This window comes from Epargyreus clarus, unplaced genomic scaffold (assembly GCF_041222505.1).
Source record: "Epargyreus clarus isolate Ecla_fem2 unplaced genomic scaffold, WU_Ecla_fem_2.2 ptg000008l, whole genome shotgun sequence".
NCBI lineage: Eukaryota > Metazoa > Arthropoda > Insecta > Lepidoptera > Hesperiidae > Epargyreus > Epargyreus clarus.
In genome coordinates, this window is record NW_027332216.1 from 5,656,078 (window position 1) to 5,667,255 (window position 11,178).

Genomic DNA, 11,178 nt, shown 5'->3' on the forward strand with positions numbered 1-11,178 from the left:
CTCATTTGAATAAATAAAACTTTAGCGTTAGCTTATATTTGCATAATAAGAGGGTTTTGCAGATGCACGGTGTATGTTAATCTTATTTTTTATATAGAATATAATATTGAATGAAAATAGTTTGTAAAATTATTCCTTTTACGTTTCCAACTAAGTTTGTTCAAGCAAATATCTGTCTAGGTCTCTGGAATTTGTTCGATAAATATACACAGGAGTAATAAAACAAAAGTTGTTATTTTATTGAGTACCGACTATTGAAAAGCATCAATATGGTATGGTACATACATCGTAGTACATGTAGATAAAATAATATGTTTATAGCAGGTTTTCGTTAGCGTCAACATTACGAGTAGGTATTACTCATAATTATTTTGCAATTTATCACATACATGTGTCTTATTCATTCTTTATAACTAATTAGTAATGATTATGCAGACATTTATTGTTTTATAATATCAGTTTACTTACACATGCTCTTTCATAAGCTAGAAATACGGATAGGGCCTGATATTATAATGAAAAAAATCAAATACATAATATTCATTCAATTGAAACCATGAAATGTAGCCAGAAATTAAATTAGGACTATAGAAAAAAATATTCAATATAAATTTCAATAATAATAGAAAAGAAATCCAAAAATATTTATTAAATTCTCTACTACAACCAAATTGAAATATGAGAAGGATCCATGAAGATAATTAAAATAAAACGCGCCCACTCCAGCTTTTCAATATGATTTGGTATGGAAATGTTTATTTCAATTCCGTTCCAAATGGACTGGCTTTTTGACCTCAAACAGATTGAGAGTTTTTGTTTATGTATGTAAATTAGCGTAGTGTAATGGATCCACTATCAGATGGATATGAGATAACTATCTGAAAACAACTCAAAATGAGTTCTATAGGTACTTTCTGAACTCTATTGTAGATGCACTGTTGTAGCCCTTTTTTGTGTCACTGCTGAGTCCATACTCACTCTTTTCTCATATCTGTTGGATGCCTGGAGCGTATTACTGGAGGGGCTAGGGACTAGTGGCAAACTTGTGTCGGAATTATTCAAACTATCCAAATGGCCTCTGCCTGCTTAACGACCTTAACAACCTTAACGTGCCATCCAAAGTATAGAAGCGCGCATGAACTTTTGCCACTAGCGGTCAGCCATTCAACTTCCGTTGTTTAACTGTAGATAAATTGAGATCTATACAAGCTTTGGGGCTATGTACTCTTTGCTGACTACTTCCCAAAAATCAAGCAAGTTTGAACTCCTTACAAACTCATATGTTCTGCTTCGCTACGTTCCTTAAACCAGAACGTAGTAGAAAGTGTGAAGGTCTCGGTCTAAGAGGCGTGGAGAGAAAAATGCGTTAGACCATAAAGCTTTCAGTGTAATCCTCAGAACTTCGAGAACTTATTTCAGGTCGATTGCGGATCCCATTCCTAATTAAGATTTATTACCGATACGGACAGTAATTACCTCTAACAATGGGAGACGTGATTCAATACTTTCTACCTTGTTTTATAATGGATCCTATGTCATTATTATTATATGTAGGAGGTGGTGCCGCCCGCTCCGACGTTTGGAATGAGTTGGATGTTTTTATTAAAGGTATTACTTTGTATTTAATCATGACTACAATTTAATCTTTATCCTCTTAATAATATTATAAATGCGAGCAAGAAATATAAATTTATTTGTTTACTACGTTTTTACGCCATGGCCATTAAATCTATTGTGATAAAATTTTGTACATACGTTGTCATGTGAAAAGGATATAGGGTAACTTTTATCCCGAAAAAAGTATTGTTCCCAGGGGATAGATAAAACAACTATTGCTATTGACTTCTGATCATGAGCGAAGCCGCGGGTAAATACTATCAAGTAATAAAACACTATATTTGCACGACTTACTATTAAGTCAGTGATATAAACTTTCGGTTAAAATATACCGAGGTTCGAGTCCCAGGCACGTATCTCGGATTTTCCAAAGGTTTGAGCGTATTAAAAATTAATTATCATTTGCGTTTATCGTGTTGTACTATGTATAATACTTAAATGCTTCTGACTTGACCCGTGCCCAGCAGTGGGAATTGAAACGACGGTTAAATATTTTTAAATAACCACTTAAGTTTGGCGATCGAAAAAAGAATATTCTTTTTTTGGAATTTTACAGCGAACTCCAAAGAATACCTCATAATAGAACATCTTGGCCTAGTACTTTAGTATGGATTACTATCCGCATACAATATTCTTGCAGCGTATGTGATTCTACATACTAAACATTCTGATATGCGTTCATATGAACATATGTAATATTTTTAAAAGTATAAGTCTATCAAATCACTTGTCCAGTACAATGGAAAATGCCTTAAAACCTTCTTACTTTAAGTGGAGACTCGTGTCCAGCAGTGGGGTAGTAGTAGGTTGATGACGTCATATAATTATTCCTTTTATTCCTCTCGCTATTCTAAAATTAAATTTCTGCAGAAACGTTTTACATTTTCACGGTAATCTTCAAAATTGCTTCGAAGGTACCGTACTTTTGTCGGAAAGATAATTAAAATGCACGAAGCCTTACATCTTTAGGGCTTAGAACCTTTGTGCAAGGTTTAAAATGTTCAAATGACGTCGCCAGCAGTACCTTGACAGAGTATCAAAAACATGTATAAGGTGCCTATATTAAAATGTGAAATAATAATTATTATTGAACGTGGTAGAATGCCTTCCGATTCAACTCAGAAGGCACCACCGCCACGCATCTCAGATAAGAAACTAATCTTATTCGTGAGTGATTGAAGATATCCATAGGTGTGTACTGCATGTTCATTTACTGCTTCAGTATTAAATGTATAACAGATATAATGGTGAATAAGGGTGATATAAGGGTGAAATTTCTCGTATCAGAAAAGCTCCCCTCCCATATAAAGGCTTAAGGATGACGTATGTTGTTTTGCAAGATAATAATAAATATGTTATTAAGTCATTTTGGAGTATTATAATGAGATTTTTTACATGCCACGAGGTTCGTTAACGCCTAAATATTTATATCGTTTTGGGTGTTGTAAGTCATAACGCTATTTTCGGATACGACACCAGGAATAACGATATTGCTTGAGGATTCTGTATACACACCTATTTCTATCTAATAACAGCAGTGTTAGGCGCTGCTGTGTTTCGGTTTGAAGGGTGTGGTAAGGGAGACAGACTTTCCGAGGCGTTCCAGCTTAGTCCTCAGGGGTAGCGGCGCATCTGTGGCCGACCTCAGGTAGGAATATCTAATCCTATCTGGGGTTCATTGCACATGTCCATGTGAGGCAGTAGCCATTTACCATTACGTCAATATTATAAAAAAATACATTATGACTTAATTGTCATAGGAAGTTAATTTTCAGGTTAAGTTCAGGTTTATATTACACACTGATTCTACCATTCTGCACCACCTATCTACTCACAGGTCTGCTGGAAGAAATTTCTTACAGAAATAAGCAGTGCCTTTGTACATACTATTTGTTTACATGTGTTTGTTTTTTTTTCGTATCTGTATTGTGTTTGCATAAATAATAAATAAATAAATAAACTCTCACGTAAAGTGAAAAGCTTAATGTCATTACTTAGTAAGTAAATTATCCACGAGGAGAGCTTACTTCGTAGAGCCGGTGGTTATTTTTATTTTTAGTTGCATATTAACCCTTTGCTCTTCCAAGCTTATTATTGTGCATGATTGCTTTGTGATTGATCTATCAGATATCTATGTATACATAGGATCTAGCAAAGTATTATAGAATTAGAATCTAAAAATACCTAATATTAAGGTAGTTACAGGTAAGTAAGTACCTGTTTTGATTTTGAGCTTATTTATATACCGGCTGACATATATAAATGGAATATATTACTTCTCAGAAGTATTACTTAGTCACTACAATTATTATTATAATCGGTTTCAAGTAGAACCTGTTTTATATGGGGTTGGTTACAGATGTTCATGGGCCACAGTGGGCATTTACCAGGTAGGTATTATTCTCATTTCCTGCTTAAATTCTAAAAATATACTGGCTAAGTAATAAACTTTGGATGAAAAATTAAGTGCCATATTTTATTAAAGCTCGTATCATTAGGTGTGAAAGATGGATACGTGGCAGCAAAAACGGAAGCGTGGGAAGGTTACTTTAAAGAACCATTCCATTAGGTTTTGTATAAAAAGGTACGTTTATAAAGATGCCGGTTTTCAGCACTGGAAATAAATTTATCGCATCCATTTGCAATAATAGTAGTTCTATACTTTATTGCGTTAATATAAGGCAATTATGCCAGCGCACGTGAAATTTCAATTAACGTCTCTCTACTCTACGTGTCTACATCTCTATTTCAATTAATATATTTGATCCTAATTGAGTTAAATCTTATTTTGTTAACTATGATTATAAAACGTAACATTATATGTAGAATATGACAAAATAAATATATTTACCTGTAGCATTTAGCATCCAGCCTTAAAGGGTTGCTAAATTGCAAGTTTAAAAACAAGCTGCACACGAGCTGTGAATATTCATCCGGCAATGTAGCCGCAACTGTCACACAAAAAGTCAGACATACGAGTACAATAGAATCACTTCACATCGTCGATTGGGGATTGAACGGTTCGTTAGTATTTGTTCCGGAGAAGTTAGATCGCGGGCGGCGCGGGGTTGATAGCACGGCACAACGGTCCGGCCGGGCCGCGGTCCGGGAGAGCACTGCTCAGTGTGCCCGGGCGTGCCGTGCCCCGCCGCACCCGTGCCGAGCTGCCTTCCTAGATTCACGTGTCTTCACCCTGTTTTTACATTCAATGCTCGTTCACCCAAAACCGTAGTGCTCCGTGATATAATTAAACGGAACTTAATGGTACGCGGTGGGGTACTCTCATTTAGATTTCAATACAAATCTGCGCACAAAGGGACTCACCATTACGACAGGTACTCTGGAGTCAAAGCGTCAATCAAATCTGACAATGGCTTTGAAGATCAACGGTATCTCATTTCTGAACTAAATGTCCGTAGAATTTCACTAACAAGGACAGTGGTCGCCGCAGATAGGTACCTTATTTTAACTCTTCAATTTATATAATTTCATAATTTGTTTTAATGATCTCAAATGACAACCTCATTAATAAAATTATATCGTAATTAAGAGAATTCGGCTTGTTTGAGTAGAGGGTTCATTGCATAATTTATGCAGAAAACCAAATTTTCTAGGTAGTAAGTAATCGATTCAGCAGTTTCCATTACTTTGAAATTACTGACAGGTACTTAGTTACTTAGAATAAGTATACATTTTAGAAGACAGTACATCGTTTATTGAGCTTAAGTTTTATAAAGTCTAAAGATACATAGGGCAGCAGTAGGTTATTAATAAAACAGATAAAGAGAAATCTGGCTTCGTGATTTATTCAACGCCAGTATCCGACATTTTGAAATATTGTAACCGGGTGAAAAATATTATTTTACAAGGAAAACATGCGATAGGGATTCTGGACCCGAACCAAACACCATTTACGTATTTATATTTAGAGAAAATGTGTAAAAAAGCGTGTGTACATATAAGTAGTGAGATGTTATGCTTCGTTGACGTAAATAATAAAATATTTTATGCATTCAATCGAATTTTAACAAAACAAACGAACAATAGTCGGAAGTATATGAATTAAATATGTGTTAGTTACATCAGCGAACGCAACTTTGTTCTACGCTAACAATACACTAACCATTTTTATAATAATGGAGTAGCAGACGAGCATGCAGTCCACCTGATGGTTAGTGGCTACTGTTGCCCATGGACATCTGTAATCAACCCCAGATAGGATTAGATTTTCCTACCTGAGTTCGGCCACAGATGCGCCGCTACCCATGAGGACTAAGCTGGAACGCCTCGGAAAAGTATGTCTCCCTTACTGTTATGAGGTAGAAATCGGTGTGGCGGTGGTGCCGCCGGAGTCTAACCACAAAGGGTTCTACCACCTTAAAACCTGTACCTTTAACCTGTTTTTTAACCGTAAAAAGCACAAGATCATAAAATATGTGAATCTTCTTCCTTTATGAATTCGGATCAAAAATGTATATGGACTATTTGAAATAGACATATATTTGCCCCAAAGCGGATATTAAACGTAATGCCCTGGAAGTGCATAACCAATCCCAATTACTGGTCAATTTATACCTCACTGCTTTCCAATTAGGTTTACGTGGAAATCCGACCTGATTTAAATTAATCAATACAACTATAATTCAAAGAGAGCTTTCGTCGTACAAAAGGTTTGAGGATCAATGGACCAGAAACTATTTTAACCCGCGTTACATTCTTTCTAACGTTACCTTTGTCACAAAGATGTGGTTGAGGCCGTCTAAACGGTCAATTATATTGAGCAATATTGCGAATTGTGCAATATTATTCATCGTTTAGGATTAATATTGAAAATTGCGCAAAGATTGACCGAATGTTTGAGCGAGTTTAATTTTTATTGCACCACATTTTTTTGTTGTATCGTGTTGGGTCAGTATTGCGCAATATTTTTACTCAAATCAAATCAATTTTTTAAATTAATAAAATGTTCTTTACAGAGCACTTTTTGATTGTCAATACATCTACCGCTACTTCACAAGGTGTTTCGTTATGGAGAACTATTCTCAATTTCCGACTGAACACAAAAACATTGTGGATGTCGTATTATTGTGCAATATAATTGCTCGTTTGGAGTCAGAGTGCCTTTCAATCTTATTGTAATTGTAATATAAAGTATTGTATAATTAGTGTAGGTCTGCGAGCAGCCTAATACAATAATACACACACATGAAGACTGTTACACAAGAACACAACACACTCAGAGCAAAGAAAGGACCGTCTTGAAAATAAAAATGTAAGTTTAGTATAGCTTTATTTGAGTAAAAATATAAAATTGTAAATGTAAAAGCATGACGTTGCAATGGCAGAGGGTGTAAAGTTTTTGATTTGGTATTTTGCACTTCTCACTTCTTTTGAAATATTTGGTGCGACATAAATACTTATAAGAGGTGTTGAGTGCTATGCTTTTACTGGCGCTTACTGACAAAAATGAAGCCAGGAAAGAATCTAGTGGCCATTTCTGTAATATAAAAATACTTTTAATATTAAATCTAATATGACAGAAGTATACTCCACGCCAAACTGCTAGTCCGCTCTGAAATTGTTGCGAGCAGGTGTAGTCATACAATTTACTATGGCGACGCGATTCATTTCTATATTCAGAGCGGACTAACAGTTTTACGCGGACTATATATACTACACGTATTATGACACATTAATATTTAATTTTAATTCCTTAAACGTAATTTTTTCTATTGGAAGGAATTTTCATTAACTATTAATGTGGTTAAGTAACACAATATCTGCAGTAATTGATCAAACAAGCTTAATTAGTCAGTTAATTTATGGTGTGGAAGCGTAGCCCCGGGGCTTGTGTAAATCTTACCCGATCTACGAAGTTAAGCAACTTCGGGAGCGATAGGGTATTGTATGGGTGACCGTTAGTGGCTTAACTCGATGAAAGCTTTCGTGTTTTACATTGTGGGTATGATAAGCCAACGGTGTTAGTTGTTATCTTCAGATAGAAACTGTTTAATCCCCTGTTGTTATCTTTAGATACCAGTTGTGAAATCTTGTTGGAGGTCTTGTCAATGGTTTGAAAACATCTGACAAATTTTGTACTTATAACCCATATCTTCCTAGAGTCATATTAGAGTGAAAAGGCCTCCTAGCGGAGTTTCACTTTTGCGGCCGAAAAATCCCCGGTTGACAACGTTTTTAACAAGCTTTTATTAGCTTGGGTTGTATGTATGTACGTGACAGTAACGGAATCTTTGAACCCGATTTCTATCCACTTTGAACGTTCAGTTTAATTCAAAATTTTGAAGAATTATCAAAAACCGATGACAATACACGATTTTAATAATTTTGTACCATTGTCCTTATCAACATTCTCAGGATTAACGATTTTCGAGGCGAGATTGTTAAAGCGCCTGCGGGAAAGTTCATCGCAAGTTACTAGATTGTAAATAATTGCTTTTTAGTTTTAATAACTGTTATAGCGTGATTTTTAGTTTAAAAAATAATAATGTTATTTTGGGATTATTATAAAGAGTTCTATAGTTTGTGTATGGTACGACGCAATCCTTCTATGGCGACCGCTTTTTTCATCCATTTATTGTAATAAAGGTAACATAGTTTATTTTTAATATGTGGTTGTGTTCCTGGCAGCCGCCCTTCGCGCCTTCGCTGCGGCGTTGTAGCCTTCACTGGAGCAGTGTGGTGGAGCATTCTCCAGTCCCAAGCAGTTGACGAAGCACGTGCTAAATGAGACATGAAAAAAGATGCAGCTATTTTGTCGAACTTTTAATATGTACGAGTATAAGGAAAACCGCGGACATCCAGCACGTATTTTTTTATAAACATATTGCGAATGTAAGCACACGTGTACAATTTACACAACACGTGTCACACATTTATTCTGTCCTTTAACCTTTTATCACCTGGCTGAACGAGGCGTCATTTGAATATATGATTTACTCACACGTTTTACTGACATTGACACGCTATTAAGCATGAAAACGTCGATTTTTCAAATTAAATTTAGTGTCTTTTTATTGGAAATATGGAAATTTAGGATTTATGTATTTGTAAGTAGAATAAATAAGTAGGCATGGGATTAAGTGTTCATTAAATAGGCGATTGAGTAATGAAAGAAATAATAAATAAGCTTAGTAGAGCGTTACTCTATTGGTTGAAACTCGGAGCTAGGCTCGGCTAGGAATGCTAGGCTAGGCTATACCTAACGCTACACGCCTAAGAATTCTAAACCACGTTTAAAAGGTATGCGAGGTCTAGTAATTCGTACTTGGCTTACGAGTGGCCGAAATTCCTCACACTCGGGATAAAATCGGTGCCCAGCAGTGGAACTATAATGGTTTGACAACGAAACAAGTTTTGTCATAAGTATCAATATTGGATATAATTTTGCTTGGGCTTATACGGGCACAATTATATCGATAATCCCGCTACCCTAATAAAGGCGGCATTTATGTTATAGGTAATTTTAGCTTCAATGTGAATATATTAGTAGCATCCCTGTCCTATGTTATCATCAATTTACAGTCCTAATGACTAAAGATCAAGCTGAGGCCACGTCGCTTGTCTTAAGGGTTATAGCCGACTTCGTATCGTATAATTTTGAAGGCTGTATAATTATAAACTTCATCCTTTAAGGTTAACCTCAATTTACAGTTTCGCCTGGGTATCAACAAAATAATTAAATTTATATTATATTACTAGTTGACTTCATGTATATTTAGGTAAGGTATTTAGGTAAAAGCAGTGATAGCCTAGTGGTTAAGAAACTCGGCTTCTTGATTGAGGGGTCCGAGGTTCAAATCCCAGGCACGCACCTCTGATTTTTCAAAATTATGTGGGTATTAGAAATTAATTATCACTTACTTAAGTGGTGAAGGAAAACATCTTGAGGAAACCTGCATCGTAAGAAATCTTTAAAAAAATAATTGTAAAGGTATGTGAAGTCTACCAATACGCACTTGGCCAGCGCGGTAGACTATGGCCTAATCCTTCTCATTCTGAGAGGAGACCCGTGCCCAGCAGTGGGACAGTGATGGGTCGATTATGATGATGATGATGATATTTAGGTAAGGTAGTTTCAATTTCATTAAAATTTTCCTATACAAAATTGTGTACTTCTGAACCAAGCGAACTAAGTCTCGACTGTGCGTGGAACAAATGTATGGTACCTATTGTAAAATATATAACTTTACTTTTGTAGGTACTATTTCAAAAACCTTCGTACCTCTACGAATAAACGTTTATCTCGAACATATAGTTATATTAGCACTTTAAGACATAAATTGATACTGAAAATTTAAATGTTTACTGCGAAAATGCGTTTTATATTTATTTGACTTTGACGACTGAAACTAAATTGAGTTTAATATCGTAAATCGTCTTGCTAGTCGAAGGAAAATGAAATATTGCAATGTAAATTGCAAAAAGACTTTAATATTTTATAAATCTACCTAAAATATGACGAGGAAAATGGCGCCGAGCTTTATCGGTGTCCGCCGACAATCTTATTGCCCTCTTGACTTCATGAAAATTTTATTAGACTATCCTTGGAGATAAACTCTACTACTGGATGATTGGGATTTGGGCGGAAGACTTACTTCCTTCTTTCTTTAATACTGTTTTTTGGTTTATCTTTGTCCTAACCTAATAAGGTCTTTGCCAAACAGGTTAACATGGAGATACATGTTTAATTTGGGAATAAAGACTACGAGATATTACGAGACATCTTGGCTTGTTCAAATTTCTTATTTGACTGCGGAGGATACTTTTGTGCGAGAGCTTCATGTATTATGTCTGATTCTTTGTAACGCCTTGACGGATTTTAACATATGAGGTGTCGTTGGATTTGTCTAAATTGTGGGATTGAACAATATTTTGTAACAGTCGTGTTTTATAGTTCCTATATTAATACTCTAGTTAAAGATAATTTCTGTTCAAAAATAAAATAAGTATCAAAGTTACCATAAGAAACTCTAAGGTGGGCGCTACGTGCGTAGCTAGTTTATTAAACACATAAATATTGTGTGACAAACATCGCTCCCACATAATTAATCGAATCATGGATAACTAATGAAGATTTATGAGAATTATGAATTTATAGATTTGGTTGACCTTATGAGGTGACTATGTTGGTCTCTGTGGCAACGCATTCTGATAAGCTTAAGTAGAACCTTTTCTATATGATGAATATCTATTCATGGACGCCAGTCACCACTTACCGTGAACCTTATAAAAAGACTTTTAGTGTGACATGACAATTAAAAAGACGGTGTTTATTTACAAATTACAATGTTAAGTATCTTAATATTTAATTTTAACTTGCGACAACGACGAAGAATATTATTGTAGTTATTTTTAGAAATAAATGATTTATTTATCCTTCCATCTTCAGTTATTATGACTTTTCGACATACCATACATCAAATGGCCATTCGTTTCGGATCTGGGTTTTAGTGTGGGCGTTTAATACAAGCGAGTGGAGTGGCCACAGCTTTATAGCCTATTTCTTTGCAATAAATTAGTATTCCGTAGCGGCGTTTTGTT

The 11,178-nt window shown here is 35.3% G+C and overlaps 1 protein-coding gene across 1 annotated transcript in view; it reads right to left on the bottom strand.

The window, feature by feature from the left end:
- The window catches only part of LOC140744248 (uncharacterized), a 47,963-nt gene extending 43,243 nt beyond the window's left edge, over positions 1-4,720 (bottom strand). Inside the window, exon 1 of the mRNA XM_073075782.1 lies at positions 4,469-4,720. The gene's annotated coding sequence lies outside the window, so the exon portion shown is untranslated. The remainder of the gene's footprint in view (positions 1-4,468) is intronic.
- Positions 4,721-11,178: the final 6,458 nt, after the last annotated feature.